Source organism: Protopterus annectens, chromosome 5.part1, assembly GCF_019279795.1.
Source record: "Protopterus annectens isolate FY-2018-M chromosome 5.part1, PAN1.0, whole genome shotgun sequence".
Lineage (NCBI taxonomy): Eukaryota > Metazoa > Chordata > Ceratodontiformes > Protopteridae > Protopterus > Protopterus annectens.
Genome location: NC_056736.1, coordinates 551,189,678 through 551,207,321, shown reverse-complemented (window position 1 = coordinate 551,207,321; position 17,644 = coordinate 551,189,678).

The window sequence follows — 17,644 nt, the reverse complement described above, 5'->3', positions numbered from 1 at the left end:
AGAAAGGATTACTGAACTTGAGCAGGTATGCTTGTATTTTGTCATCTACATACTGCATATGCTGGAATTTTATTAAGAAAAATCTGAAGCAAAGGCTTTTACACTTTTATCCGTATACAATTAGAAGTGTACTGATGCCATGGGCATCTTTGTCAAGGTATTTCACAGGTAAACATGACTGACTAAAATGGAATGTTCTTTGATGAATCTGTAGACATGTTTCAAGGACAACAGAGCAGTCTGATGAAGGGGTACATCCCTGAAAGTGCTTACCTGTGTTTTTACAATAAACTTCTTAGCCATGGTACAGTTGGTGTTTGCTCTGTTGCTCTAATTCTATTCATATTTCATACCAGCTGTTTCATTTGTTGGTAGAGGATTTCTGTGTTTTCATGTTGCAAGGGCAGTTGGTTTGATAGTACTTTCAGCATTTCAAAGATTGTTTGTTAGCAAAATGTGTCATTTGCCTTTTTTTTGGGGGGGGGTGGGCAAAGCTGCATTTCTGTTATGGCACAAGCAAGGGTATGTTGCTATTATTACTCTCCTTTTACATCAAGCCTGTTTGTATTTAAGCTCTCTGGACTGTTATATGTTTATCTATTGGATAATACTGAGATGTTACCTTTTCTGTATTACCTGGGAAGTTATTTTGTATTTATGTGATACTTATATATATTATCCTTCTGTTGCCTTTTAGGACCTCTAGGACTATACCACCCAGGCTTTTCAATCCTTGAAGACAACCCTTTGTTGATGCTGAAAACCAAGTGATCATCGACTCTTTTAGGCAACATGATGCTTTCCTGCTTGAAAGGAGATGGGGAGATATGTCACGCAGAATACAGATTTGTCGGCATATTGTCGACGATGTTAATGTTATGGGTGGCCTCTACAGGACAGGTGAGCAGGTGCATCATAAGGCCACTGACATGATCACATCTGCACAGAGGAGAGCAGCTGCAGTGGGCTGAGATCAGATGGGTACCAGGGGTCGTGCTATAGTGCCACCACTAACACCAACTGAAGAGTTCTTGTTCACTCTCAGGGATCCAGACAGCTCCCAGGAAAGTTCAAAATAGCACATCCTTGACATTGGTGTGACAGTTTCAGGGGCAGCAAGCATGTCCCAGGAAGAGCTTCCAGGCAGGCTTTGGTATCTCAGTTGTTGAATACTGTTGTATAGTAAAACAATTGAAATCTTTATGTCACTTCTTTTTCACAAGAATTTTTTTCTTTGGGGGGGGATTGAAGATTGCTATAGTTATCAACACATTCTGATTGATTAGCTTTGGTTGGAGATGTCATTCAGATTCTTGTTGCATGTATAGCTAATGAACATATATTCTTCTTCTTCTTTCAGCTGCTCCCATTAGGGATCCCCACAGCAGATCAACTGTTTCCATTTCTTCCTGTCCTCTGCATCTTGCTCTGTCACACCAACCGCCTGCATGTCCTCTCTCACCACATCCATAAACCTTATCTTAGGCCTTCTTCTTTTCCTGTTACCTGGAAGCTTCATCCTTAGCATCTTTTACTCAATATACTCTGCATCCCTTCTCAGCACATGTCCAAACCAATGTAATCTTGCCTCGCTGGCTTTGTCTTCAAACCTTCCAACCTGGGCTGTCCCTCTAATATACTTATTCCTAATCCTGCCCATCCTCGCCATACCCAGTGCAAATCTTAACATCTTCAACTCTGCCACGTCAAGCTCTGACTCCTGCCTTTTTGTCAGTGCCACTGTCTCCAACCCATAAAACATAGCTGGTCTCACTACCCTCTTGTAGACCTTCCGTTTCACTCTTGCTGGTACTCGTCTGTCACAAATCACTCCTGACACTATTCTTTACCCACTCTATCCTGCCTGTACTCTCTTCTTCACCTCTCTTCCACACTCACCATTACTCTGAACTGTTAATCCCAAGTACTTAAACTCAACTTCACCACCTCTGCTCCCTGCGTCCTCACCATTCCTCTATCCTCCCTCTCATTCATAGCTAATGAACATATGAAAGGGCAAAAGTATTACCCCCTGTGTTACTGTTAATTGTGATGATGTCCTTACCTTTTGCTTAACTTCTTCCAGGACAATTTGGCTTGCAGTGGATACCAACATCTGCATATGGTAAGCCATACATCTTTTATGTCCTTACTGATAAGCAATTTAAAGAAATATTTTAGTGTGTGATCATGATGTCAGGACTGTTGTGTGAATCACTGTGCTAATAGTTGCAGCACTGATCTTTTGTTAGCATATATTGGAGTATAGTACTTAGGTATTAATTGTTTCTGTGTTTCTTGCTTATTATCACAGGTGATCCTGACAGTGGAAGTGTAGGACTTCTACCACCTGATGTCATTGTATCAGCAGATTGTTATGATGATGGTGGCCAAACAGAAGCACAGCTGAGGGGTGCAGAGGTTGAATCCATACCTCTCAACTGTAGAGATTTTCACAGAAAGTCCAGATTTTTGCCTCATGTTTTTGGTGTCTTCCTCCTAAAATCTGTACCTTTCTCGTAAATAACTGAGGATTGAAGTCATTAAATAATGACAAGCATTTGAGATTAAGACTCCACATACTTCAGAAAATTCATGTTAATGCAAAACCTATTATTCTATCAACTTTCTAAGTTTGTAAGAGCAATATTTAAAATATGTCCCTGTTTGTCCCCCCATCATTTTAGGCTTTGTCCAGATTTTTTGCTCTAAGAGGTCGAGCGGTATGGTTGAATCTGACACTGAAGTTGACATACAGCCATCCCTTGCACTTAGGATAATAAGATCATAGGATCATAGGAGGTTACTCGGCTAATGACCCTAGGACTCTTACAAGCCTAGCCAAGTTTTACCCTTATTTCTACACTGAGCACCTGTCCAAGAGGGACATAGGTGGATCCCAGATTGTATTTCAAGAGGACCAATGAGTTTCTGTGCATAACATGATGCAGGAGTCTGTTCCAAAGGTGTGGTAACCTCTGGGAGGCAAATCTGTCCCTCCAGCAGATTCTGTTAATGTCACATGCCAGCTTAAGGCCATTAGAGATAGTAACTTGTGTACCATTTGACTTATGGATATGCAGCATTTCCAATAAAGCAGGGTCAAAAATTACCTTATATGCAAGGCAGAGATCACCTATCAGTAGTCTGTATGAAAAAGAATAAAGTACTGATTTCAGAGGATTCTCATAGGACAGATGCTGAAGACCTTTAATGTTCCTAGTGAGGAAGCTTTGTGGTCTCTCCAATTGCTGTAGGTGCTTTTAAAGGTAAATTCTAAAAGAGGCATTGTACTCAATTATTGGCCTGATGAGGGACGAGTGCAGGGAGATTATAACTTTTTTTTTCTAGAGGCGATGCCCTTACTTATGAGATGAGCAATATAGAATGCCCTTCTTTCCACTGTGGAGTCATGGTGATCAAAGGTAAGTTTGCTTCAACCTGCATGCTCAGGTATCTCACCACTGATTGCATACTTAAGGTGTTGTTATTGATGTGTCAGTTAGCAGGAATATCCCTCTTACTGAAAGGGGTGATAATAATTTTTTTTTTGCATTGAGTTTAAGGCCATGTCCAGTAATTTGTTTGTGTAAGACCAATTTGTAGGATGTTGACATCATTTGGAGATTCTATGACTGCTCCTAGTTTGCAGTCATCAGCAACTTTTGTCATCTACAAACCTTTAGTTTTAGCTTGCACTTCTGAGAAATAGATTCTAAGCAGAAGAGATCCCAGGACTGATGCCTGTGAAACACCACTGGATACAGGCTTGCTGTTTGAGATGGATTCCCCTATTTTGACTATATGAGTTCTATCAGTAAGCCAGTTAGTGACCCAGCTAATGCTATATGAATTGATACCTAGTTGGGTGAGTTTGTCAATTATGCCTGAATGGGAGTGATAAAAGCCTTGGCTAATTCTAAGTAGGCTTTATGCACAGATTTCCCCTCATCAAGGGCCTTGTTGACTGTCTCGAAGAAGTGCACCAGGTTAAATAGGCATGATCTCCCTTTGAAATATCCAAATTGAGTAGGGTAAAGTGTTTGGAGGTTACCAATAGTGAGGCTAATAGGTCTATAGTTCCTGGGGTCAGAGGAGGCACCACCTTTGTGCAAAGGGATAACGGTGGACTTATTCCACTCAGCTGGAATGAATCCAGTGCTTAGACTATGATTGAAAGGAGTACCCAATGGTGTTACTAATTCTTGTTTGAGCCCATGTAAGATACAGCCTGGGATGATGTCAGGTCCCATGGATGCTGTGTTTTTGGCCTTAGAGAGGGAGTTCACAACCTGTGGACTTCTATTGGACACAACCAGTAGGCCTGCACCTACCCATTCCAGTGATCCCTGGTAATTGTACCTTTGACTTATATTGGTCTTAGAAAGTTAGGCAGTTGATAGCATTAACATTTCTCAACTTTATTCTGAATGATCTTGTGAAGATTGTGAAGTCTGAAACTGCAATGTTGATCATTACTTTCTAACTTCTCTCTTTAATGATTTTCCAGTATAAATGTATGGTGCTAAACTGAGGGCATGCAGTGACCATCACTACTTTTGAGAGGTATGACTGTGAATCTTTGATGCTTTAGGCTTACTACTTAATAATGAACACATGCTAATGTAATTTATGTGCAACTCTCCCACCCTTTACTTGCTTACACTACCAAGTAACAAAATGCAATGATATGCCACTCATTCATATTATTAAACAATACATTCCAGGTTCAATAGTTCTATAGTAAATCCAGCAGTTGCAACAGTTTTAGTTCAGGGCTGACTCTGTCTGATGCAAGCAGTACAGAGCCAATACATTGGGGAGGTAAGGGTTGTGAGAGTTGCCTGGCATCAATGTTAGTATATGTATGTGTGAAGGATGGAAGTTCTAGCGCCTTAGCTGGTGAGTGAGTGTGCTATGCTTTGTCTCTTAGCTAATGCGAGGGTATAATGAGCACGCCTACATCTGCCTACACCCATAGCATCTACTGATTCCCTATTTAACTTTTCATCAGTGTGTGGCTGTGGTAACCTTGGCATTGTTGGTGGGATGTCTGCTACTTCCCCTTGTTGATCCTGATGAAGCTGTTTTCTCAGGATGATGTTGTGTAGCATGGTACATACTGTGAATATCTCAGTACATGTCTGTGGATTGTTCTGCAGGGCTCCCTCAGTCATATCTTCAGCAGCCAAGCAGATGCTCTATGACACTTCTGGCTTGAGAGTGTACCTCATTATGGTGTTCTTCAATGGGTGTGTGTGCATTTTTGAAGGGAGTCTTCAGCCACAGTTCCAGAGCATAACCTGCATCCCCCAGTAAATGACTCTGTAGGATATCCCCCCCAGTGAACATCTGATACATTTGGGAGGTGTGCCAGATATGTGAGTCATGGCAACTGCCATGGTTGCCAGCACACATGTTCAAGATGATTCCTTGTTATTACACACAACTTGGCAGTTAATAGAGTGAAAGTCTTTTCTATTTTTGTAGAGCCTTCCCTGTTCCCTGGGTGGTGCCTTACTTTCTATATGTGTGCAATATATGGCGCTCAGTGCTTCAGAGTAGTCTGCTACACTGCAGAACCCCCTGCATATTTCTGGCCCTATCCTTAGGAGTATGGAGAAAAATATGTGGTCATTGGCATGTTGGAGCACAGAATTCAGGAACTGATGGAGGATCCTGAATGCTGATGCCTGTGACACCCCTACATGTCCCCTGTTGTCTCTGAAAATTACATATAGCTAAGATTCTAACTATACATACCTTTGTCTCCACTGGGATGGGTTCCCCTTGGTATGCCCTGGGTCTGAGTTGAAGATGACAGGTTGAAGAGTTCCTGTAATGTGTCTCTATCCACCCTGTAGTGCTCTACAACTTCCACATCATGTAGGTAATTATAAGTTAAACATTGTCTGAAAACTCTTCTACTTCTTGGTCTTGGTCTACTAGCAGCAGCAGCAAAGACTTCAATGTGTTGCACATAGACATGAAATAAAGCAACAGCAGCCCATAATATTGTTTCTGCATAGACTCCTTTCTTTGGCTGTATTCTGGTAGGTTTTGTAATTCACAGGGAAAACCAGCACTGAGTCTACACAGTTCCTTTATAGTTTGTTGAATAGCTCCTCCATCTTGGATTGGTTTGATTATCATACATTTCAGCTGCTTATGCTATAATTAGCATGTCACGGATGCTGCTTACTAGATCCAAAATGTTACAGTACCGGCAACGTGCACACTGTGTAAACCAACCATGTAGGCTTGAATCTGGCTGAATAACCTTTTAGTGCTTAAAGTGACTTAACAAAACCACCATTTCTTTTAATGTAAGATCATTAAACATCATTGCTAAAGTTTGTTTACAGACTTCGTAATCATTATTTTTGTTACTAAACTTGTCAGCATTATTAGTTTGCTTGTGTCAACAGAGACATGATCCAATTTACATAAAAAAGTAGAAGAGCTCTTACCAGTAACTCTTTTTAACCAAGTCACAGGCCTACAGGCACAGGGGTGAATTCTAAAGCAAGATCATCATACGTGGTGCCAACATGGAAAGACAACAACTGTGGCAGCAGAACATTCCCAAGAATTTTCTTCCTGTCATTTAATGTATATTAAGTAAACCATCAGAAGATTCATAGTTTCATAGGTTCATAAGAAGTTACTAGGTTAGTGGCCCTAGACCCTTTACAAGTCTAGCCATATTAATACTAATACTCCCATTTGTTCTTTTTTTTTTTTGGTAGTTCACAGAATGAATTTATGAACAGAGCGGGTCTGTGATTAACACTGGCTACCTCTGTCCATGAGAGATGTGGGTGCCTCTCCAGGGGCAAATCTCTGGTCTCCCACACAGTTATCTAGGTTGCATTTGAAAAAGGTCAGTGAGGAGCTCTGTTTTACTTAAATAAGGAGTCTATTCCAGAGAAGTGGCGGTCATTAGGAGACATATCTGTTTCTCCAGCATAATCTTCTTATGTCATAAGCTAGGTTGATATCCTTAGAGTGAGTGACTCTTGAGCCATTTGACTTGTGGATGTGCATTAGGGCAGGGTTGGAGATGGCCCTATAGGCCAGGCATAAGTCACCTCTCAGCAGCCTATAAGATACTGAGTAAAGTGACAGGGCTTTCAGCCTGTCCTCATAAGTCATGGTTTGGAGTCCCTGTATTTTCTTACTGAGAAATCTCTGAGGTCTCTCCAGCTTCTGCAGGTGTCTGGTGAAGTACATGCAAAGGGTGCATTATACTCTATTAATGGTCTGATGAGGGTCGAGTCCAGTGGAGTTATAACATCCCTTGACCTGGATGCTATGCCCTTGCTTATGAGTTGCACTACATAGAAGGTGTTCCTTACCACTGTGGAAACTTGGTGGTCAAAGTTCAGATTGCTATCAACCTGTGTTTCCAAGTCTCGCACTACAGGGTTGGAACTCAGGGGTGTGCTGTCAATATTGTAATTTGTAGGGAATTATGTTTTGCCAAAGAAAAAAATAATACTTTTTTTGCATTTAGTTTTAGACCATGGCTTTGTCACCAATCATTTTTTTTGTGTTAACAATTCCTGTAATATGTTGGGGGACTCAGTAATTGTTCCCAGTTTGCAATCATCAGCTGTCTTGGTGAGTCAAAGGCCATCTACTTTGACATGAACTTCTGAGAAACAGATGCCAAATAGTAAGGGGCCCAGCACAGACCCCTGTGGTACACCACTGGTGAGGGGTCTATGTGTGTTCTGTCAGTGAGCCATTTGGCTAACCATCTGGTAATATAAGGGTTAATCTGTATCTGGAAGAGTTTCTCAATGATGCCAGAGAGGAGAATTCTGTCAAAAGCCTTGTCAAGGTCGAGATAGGCTGTGTGCACTGTCTTCCTTTCATCCTTGGCTTTGGTAACATTCTCAAAGAAGTCTACCAGGTTAAATAAGCATGATCTACTCTTAATGAAGCCAAACTGGGTTGGGTCCAGCATTTGTAGGTTGCCTATGTCCTTGTTGATAAGGTCCAAAGATTATTGTTTCCATGGCCTTGCAGATGAGGCTAGTTAGACTTATGGGTCTGTAGGTCCTAGGGTCAGTTGATTGCCCTCCTTTGTGCAGGGGGATTATTGGTGTTCTCCATTCTGTAGGAGCATAGCCTGTTCTCAAGCCAAGATTAAAAACAATGCCAAGTGGGTCTGCTAAGTTTTGTTTTAGATTGTTTAGTAATCAACCTGGGAAATTATCTTGTAATATTGAGGGTGTGGTTTTGGCATTGGCAAGTGCAGAGATGACCTGTTCTCTACAGATACTAGGCAGAGGGCTGGTGTCACTCTCCTACTTTGGACACAACCGAAGAGTCTTCGAGGGTTCTCTTCAAGTAGCTTTATGTTATACAGAGACATCACTATAGAAGTTTATGGACTTTAACACAAGTAACTTATATACAAACTAACAACTGCGATCATGCATGCTCTCACTCTGGCTGCTGTTACAAAATGGCACTAGGGATTGCACATACTATACTGTCTGATAAAATAAATTACTACATACAGTTCCAGCAAACTAAACATAATAACCCACAAAAATTCTGGGCAAGTATTAACCAACTACTACACCCAGGTCAATCCATTACACCTAACCCACAAGGCACAGACCAGGAGAATCCCAAGCATACTGCCAATGCCTTCAATACCTTTTTCACTGAGGCCATTCAAACACTTGCCAGTCAACTATCACCTAATAACTTAACTATACCTACCTCTAACACAACCCCATCCCCTCCATTTCTCTTCCATCCAGTCCCTACAACATATATTCTTACCCTTATCCAAAAACTGAAACCGTGCACTCCTTCAGCAGACCAACTAGCTGCTGAATATCTACAGAAATCAGCCAAATCCATTGCCTATCCCATTTCCATTCTGAATAATAGAACCATCAGTGAAGCACACAACCCTAGCATCTGGAAAGTCTCCCATATTATCCCTCTTCATAAAGGCAGAAACTCTACTGAATTCTCCAACTACCGTCCCATAGCCCTACTTTCACCTTTGGCAAAACTTATGGAAAAATGCATCCACAGGCAATTGTTAGACCACCTAATCCAAAATAACTTACTTTCCAGCTGTCAACATGGTTTCAGACCTTCCCACAGCACTACTACTGCCCTCCTTTCCTTTACTGACTGTATTAATAAAAAACGTAACTCCAGTATGCTTCCCTCTGCACTATTTATTGATCTGTCCAAAACATTTGATATGGTTAATCACTAAATACTTATAAATATCCTCAAATCCCTGTCACTAGATGCACTCACTATAAAATGGTTCCAAACCTATTTAGATAACAGACAACAGGTGGTGCTTTGGCACAACATTCTATCTACCCACCTGCCCGTTAAACTTGACATCCCTCAAGGGTCCATATTAGGACCCATTCTTTTCTCCATATTTATCAATAACCTTCATCTATCAATCCCCCAAGCTACATGCATACAATACACAGACGATTCCACACTTATATGCACAGCCACATCCACTTCCAAACTTCACTCCCTTACCCAAAAGGTGATTAATACAGTAGAACAATGGTTTACACAACATTGCCTCCGCTTGAACCTCAAAAAAACTAAACTCCTCCTTTTTAATCCTACTCGTAAGTCCTCCCCAATAGACTTCTCAGTTACATCCACTAATGGTACTCTTATATCACCAGACCCAACTACCAAACTACTTGGTATCACCATAGACAACACTCTTAACTTTGACATCCATATCAACAATACTATAAAAACCGTTAACAAAACCCTCGGCTCTCTCTACAAGATCAAACTCTTTGTTTCACCAACAGCCAGAACAACTATTGCTCACACTCATGTAATCTCTACACTCCTCTATGCCTCACCCATATATACTAATCTAATTAAAAATAACCTCACCAAACTGGAAATCTCCTACAATAACATTGCCAGATTTGCTACAGGCAACCCATTTAGAACCCACCATTGTTATAATCTTAAGCAGCTAGGATGGCTTAAACTTCAGAATCTGCTTAAATTCCACCAACTAACCATTGCCCATAAGACTCTTTACCAACCTTCTAGTACTCCTATGCTATCTACCCTCATCATCCCCTATAATAATCAGAAATCCTTGTGCTCATCACATAAACGTCTTGCAAATATATATATATATATATATATATATATATATATATATATATATATATATATATAAATCAAGTTCACTTTGCTGCGTATTTCACACTAGGCTTTGATACTCACCCATATCATGTGACATAAAACTGGGAATTAGAGTTAGCAACTGAAAATGTCTCTGCAAAATGTTTGACCTGTGGAATGTTCAAAACGTTTTCTGGAATGGAATCAGAATTTTGAACACATTCTGGTATGGGAACAGTGTCTGATTCACTCTCAGATTTGAAGTCTACATCACAGAAACAATGTTGTGATGGTGCTGATGATTCTGGTACAGGAAGAAGATGTCTACAGCTCCTCTTTTACTCCTTACCCTTGCAGTGTACCAGCTAGGATCTTGGCTCAGCACAGATGCCTGTAATCTGTCCTATTCGATCAAATCCTTTCATTGCTTGGATCCGTACTATCTCTCCTTCCCTCAAAGGATGAAGTAATCTGCTCAATCGGTCATAACTAGATTTCTGGATATTACGCTTCTTAAACAATTGAGTCTTGATGGTTTTATTATTCTTAGGTTTAGACATAAATAAACTGGAAGTAATGGGTAGCGTAGTTCTAGTTTGCCTGGAAAGTAGTTTTTGAGCAGGTAAGTCAAGAATATTGTCACAGGGTATGTTTCTGAGATAAAGCAAATTCAATAACACATTGGTATTATCACACTTTGACCTTTCAAGTAATTGCTTTGCACTCTGTACTGTATGTTCAGCTAGACCATTGGACTAAGGATATTCAGGACTACTAGTGACATGTACAAAGTCCCATTCTTTTACAAATTTCTGAAATAACTGGCTAGTACATTGAGTACCATTGTCAGAAAGAACTTTGTGTGGACTACCATGAACTGAGAAATGATGTTTCAACTTAGTAATAACAGCAATCAGTGTTAGGTTAGGTAGTAGATCAATCTCAAACCAATTTTAATAAGAGTCTGCCAAAACCTAGTAGTGCTGATTGTTCCACTCGAAGATATCAGTTGCAATGGTTGACCAAGGAAGTTTAGGAACTAGACTTAGCTGAAGTGGCTCTTTTGCAAATGTGGTCTAGGTCTAGATCAACTAGTGCCCTAGGCAAAAGGGCTCCACAGCACCCCCTAACTCATTACTTGGTGCCCCCATCCTGATCTACCTACACCAAATAAATACTGGAAAAGTGCCCCTGCTAGACCGGCGCCCTAGGCGGCCGCCTAGATGGCCTATGCCTAAGGCTGGCCATGTGAACAAGATGAAAGTGCATTATCAATGTCTTTTGGTAATGAAGGCCAAAATACTAATTCTTTCACTCTTCTCTTAGTGGATGTGGATCCTGGGTGGCCATGAGAGAACATCTGGATATATTCTTGGTGTAAGGAAGCAGGAACAACAATTTTAGGACCTTTGAAAATAATGCCATCTTTCATCAACAATTCATCTCTGTAAGGAAAATAGGTTTGCACTTCAGGTGGTACACTACATTGCTTTGATAGCCATCCAACATTAATGTAGTGATAGAGTTTCTGTAAAACTGGATCAGTCTGAGTATGATCTCTTAACTCATCTAGGCTAATGGTAGAAAAATTATGCACTGACATCACATCAAAGTCAAAAGTCTGGTCAAGCTATTCTATGGTATTTCTGGGCGATCTTTATAAGGTATCAGCCAGATACAGCAATTTACCTTTTGTGCAGACCATTTTGAAATTGTACTTTTGCATTTTGAGCAACATACTTTGTAACCTTGCTGGAGTGGAATGCATAGACTTCTTTAGACTAATAACTAGAGGTTGGTGATCAGTTTTAATCTGAATAGCTTGACCATAAATATAATCATGAAACTTGGAACATGCAAATACTATTGCCAAAAGCTTTTTCTCAATTTGAGCATACTGCAAAATAGTTTGGATAAGTGATCTGCTCCAAGACTAAATTTTGAAGCATCACAGGAAAGAGTAAATGGTTTGTTTACATCATAGTATCTTCATGTAGGTGGAGTTGCAATTTTCTGCTTAAGGTCTTCAAATGCCTTCTGGTGCTGTTCCAACCATGACCATGCAACATTTTAGCACATTAGCTCTCTTTAAGATGCTAACTGCGGTGGTGGTGCTGCGGTAGCATTGTCGCCTCACAGTTAGATGTTGCCTGTTCGATTCTCAGTTAGAGCGTCTTCTGTGTGGTGACATGCGTGAATCGGTTCCTTCCTTGAAGGTTGCGCAATAGGCCTGGCAAGCCAGCACATCAAAATCTACTGCCAATCATTAGCGGACCGGAGTTCAGCTGTGGTGACCCCTAACCGGGAAAAGCTGAAAGAAACAAACAAGCTCTCTTTAAGATGCTGTCAACTCACTGAAGTCTGGTATAAACTTGCCTACGTAGTTGACCATGCCTAGAAAATGTTGTAGAACTTGTACATTATCTGGTGCTGACATCTCAAGAAGAGCTGCTTGCTTGGTCGGGTCTGGTATAAAGCCTGTACTTGTGAGTAAATGACCTAAGTAGGTAACTTCTAGAAGTCTGAATCTGCATTTCAGAGGACTGAGCTTCAAGTTTACTTCATGTGCTTTTTGTGTAGAACTCTCTTGAGATTTCTGTCATGCTCTGCTTCACTATTGACTCCAACCAACAAATCATCTACTATTATGGCATAAGGATAACCTGACAAAATTTGCTCCATTGCACACTGAAAGACTTTACTAGAAGAATTTATTCCAAATGGCATACTTCGGAATCTGTATCTGCCAAACAGAGTACCAAAAGTAGTTAGTAATAATGATTCGTGATCAAGCATCACTTGCCAAAATGAACTCTTTGCATCCAAGACAGAGAAAACAGTGACATTTGGTATTAGAGCTGCAACTTCTTTAACTGTGCACATTAGATGATACTGTCTTTTCAATGCTTTGCTCAAATCTCTTGGGTCAATACATATTCTGATTTCACCTGAGCCTTTTTTTTTGAGCTGCTACGATGGATGACACCCATTCAGTTGGCTCTATGACTAGACAAATCACACCTTGCTGCACCATTTTATCCAACTGCGCCTTAACTTTATCCTGCATAGCTATCGGAACTCATCTCACCTGTCTGACTACTGGAGTGACCTCTGGGTATAACTTCATGGAATACACAACTGGATGTTTGCTGAACTTGTCATAAAAACATCAGCATACGCTGAGAAAATGGCTTAAGAAAAATTAGAACTCGTAAATGGACTTACATGATGAACCTCTTTAGCAAATGAAAGCAGATTCCATCTCAAACTATCTTTGTGACCCAATAAAGATTGCGCTAGTGTTTGGACTACATAGAATAACAAGTTGTAACAGTTCTCAGCCAAATAACATGAACGCATCACTGAACTTTCGATTGGAATTTCTTCACTTCCATAAGCAACAAGTCTCGCATTACTGGCTACATTGAGCTGTTCATTAGTTCGCACCTTAGCAAATGTGTCTGCTGATACAACATTACACTTTGAACCAGTGTCTGCTATAAGCTCTGTGGATTTTCCATTAATCTGCACAGTAAAAAAACACTTTGCTTCTTGCTAATAAATTTACTGCATCAACTCTTTCACCAAGTACTGATACACCATCTACATAAAAAGCTGACTGCTTCAGCTCTATTTGATCAACTTGCTTTTTATGTGACCTTTCTTTACAACTGTGTGAGGCTTACTTGATTTGCAAATGTTTGTGGCACAGATGGCATAGCTGGATGCTGTACATCTATCTTCTGCTGCCACACAGTTGTTTAGGAATTTGCAGCTAGAAAAGTAAAGGATGAGTGAAAAGAAAATTTGTCTGTGTATCAACATCAACTCATATAGCAAAATAAAATGGTAAAATGTGTTCCATGAAGACACACAGCAAATCTGAAGTGCAGCCTACTACAGAGATGCTAAATACTCGCACCACCCATCAGCCTTTGTAAAATAAAGTGAGAAATGTGCTAATAAAATCAGTGGACACTTGCTCATACTATTGCTAAATATAGGTATCCTAAGGTGCTGCCTAATATGTCTGCTATAAACAATATAGGGGAAAGAGCAATGCCCTAGTAAATCCACATCATAGCAACTTCTGTATTCTATATCACTGGCAGCAGTGATGTGCAAATGAAATAAATTCTGGTTTAAGCAAGGATGATAAAAGTGCACGTGCACACAAACAGATGCTATGAGCCAGTTACAGATGTAGAATAACAGCACACAAATGTACAGTCTGCCTTAACAAAAAAAGCACCACTCCATGGCAATGGATGGAAAAACTGACTTATCCGGATGGGAAGCAGCACTGATCACATGACAGAAAAGAAACCAGATTAAATTTTGAAGGTAGTGAGATGCCATTTCTTTAGCTGATGACTAGAACACATTCTATTTATTACCAGAGATTCAAAGATTCAAAAATGTTATATATCTATATATATATATATATATATATATATATATATATATATATATATGTTCAAAAATTTTATATATATATATATATATATATATATATATATATATATATATATATATATATATATATATCTTTTTACTGCGGTGGTGGTGCTGCGGTAGCGTTGTCGCCTCATAGTTAGACGTTGCCCGTTCGATTCTCAGTTAGAGCGTCTTCTGTGTAGCGACATGCGTGAGTGGGCATTCTTTTGTTGAAGGTTGTGCGTTAGGCCTGGCAAGCCAGTACATAAAAAATCTACTGCCAATCATTAGCGGACCGGAGTTCCGCTGTGGCGACCCCTAACCGGGAAAAGCCGAAAGACACAAACAAATATATATATCCTTTTGACTATTGTAATCTAAATGCTTCTAAATCTTCTCAAATGCTTTTACATTGATAAATATGAGCAAACAAGTATGATGTATGTGTTTGTGTACGAGTGTATCAGCAGTGCATTAAATTTGTGCAAATGAAAATAAAATAGCTATATACCATAAGGAAGAATGCATACAATATTTGCATAATTCTGCTTTGACATATAAATAATGATACAGGAATATACACATACATACACAACTATATGACATATTATGGGTATAAACCAACACACTAATGTTACATCTACATGCTTCTTCCAGATCATACAATCTCCCATGCCTATAACTCTCAGTGAATAGAACATAATTATCTGAGCTGCAGAAAACAGCTCTCTGCCATCCCATCTCACATTTTAGTAATAAACAGCTGCAAGTGTATTACAGCAGTCACATCATCGTAGTAAATTGTTAGACCTGGATGCAGCACTCTACCTATGCACAGATATAGGATAGGGCTCAAGACTAGTATGAATTCCATCTGAAGAGAAACAGCTGAGGGTTCAGTGACTCGTGGATGTCGTGGATGTCAAAGAAAATTTTCTGTGATAGCAGAATCAAAACACTTATAAGAAGGAAGAGATGGAACGTGATGAGGCACTTGGTGACTGGTGGTACTAATAAGCTCCTAGTAACATGAGGTATGAGGTTCTTATGTGCACAGTAAGTGTGGCTGTTTAAGATTACTTCTTAGCATGGAGAAGAGGGTGATGAGGCACATGCTGACATTCTTTGTTAAAGAGCATGTGTTCATATAGGTGAAGGAGGACTGACACTGTTACCAGTGACATTATAATAGTAATAATAATAATATAGACTGGTTAAGGAGCTTGAGGTATGTGGTGGCTGCAGCTGTTACACAGAATGATGTCTTCTGCTGTCAAAGATATGGCTGTATGGACCAAAGAAAAGGCTCGCTATTTAACTGGTATTGGGAACATGGTAGCATGAAGTAAAAGAAAGTAAGGAGTGTTATGATGAAAGTCATTGATACCATGCACATGACTGCACTGTGAAGGGATAAATGTTGACTGCGCAAGGGAATGCTGTTAATAAGCATATGGCAACAAGAAGGTGGAAGGGGTAAGGTGTACTCTGAATTCTGCTCCTAGTATGCACAAATCAACATGGTAGCAGAAAAGTGCTAGAGTTAATCTGGTTAGTGGACAAAGGAAGCTTTATGGTATTTATATTGACCGATGCTGGCAGTCTAGACATGACAACACAGACACAGAAAGGCAGCTAGATGCATACATACTGGTCATTGATGTTAACAATGACAAAATCACAACATAGATGCAGAAGAGGAAGTGGGTGCATTGTCATTGGTTAGTACTGTTGGTAGAGAGAGCATAGCAAAACAGGAAAAGGAGAATGGCAAAAGGAGGCGTGGTCATTGTTATTACTATGCATATAGCAATATGAGAAGAAAATTCTGGAAATATTGTTGGTTTAGCTAATGGGAATATGACAAAATATAAGAGAGCAATAGCTACTGCTCGTGATACAGTAAGGAACAATAATGGCCAAGAGTACAATTGGTGCTGTTTCAACAGGGTCTTTTCAACTTTGGACATGGTTGACTGTGAAGGAATGTAGTGTCTGAGTTTGTGCAGTGACAGAAAAATATCATGCACTATGCAGTACAATGCATAGTACTCCCTTCGCAGAAATATTAAACATTAACTGATACAATCATACTTTCAGTACCTAGGCACATGGACACAAACATGCATACACACATACCCTCTCTAAAACATACCTGCACATAAGCACAGAAGTGTACTTTTTTCCATGGTGCTTCCATCAGTTACTTATTATTCTCACATTCTTTACAGATATGATACATGGGTTTAGCCTGAGGGAAATAACATAAGAAGTTGATAGAGCAGTACTTTGTTGTTGAGCGCACTACCAAAAGAGAATGAACATAAAAGTACATTTGGTGCATTTACTATAAGGATTATGAAAATCTGCATCTGTTTATGTATAAGTCACTGGGCATCACTCCTGGCAAGAAATGTACTTGCTTAAAAGCATCTGTTGAGGGTTTGCAGCTGGTATTAACCACAAAGCCTCCTATCTAAAGCTAACAATGCATATAAATCTACAATATTTGCAATCAAAGCAGTAATGATACATATTTGAACAGGAGCTAAATGAAAGTAGTTAAAAAGTGGAATATTAGATTTTTTTTCCTAGAGAAAAGCCAACACTGAAACAGGCACTGTTAAATAAATAATTTATGTTTGGCATAAAAATAATCTGATATAAATTAAGCTTGCTGGCAGGTAAAGAACTTAGTAGTTTGGGCAAACAAGTCAAGGTTATTATAAAATTCTCTACAAAGAAACAATACAATGACCACATCAGAGGCCAGCAAACTGTCTTATAGCAAAGAAAAACTTTTTTGGAAATGTTGCTGTCTTTCATTTTATGGGAATAGAGCCAAAGCATATGCTATCACTATACAAAGGTGCCAGGAGAAACTGTCAGACATGTAGTATGTGAGGCAGGTTAGGAAAAAAGGTCCAATTAAGCTTGTTAGCAATTAAAACTAAATCCAAAGCTGAATCAGTCAATACACCAGTGAGATGGGAAACAGATGGACACATTCACTTTATGACATAATAAACATACTGTTTGAACAGAA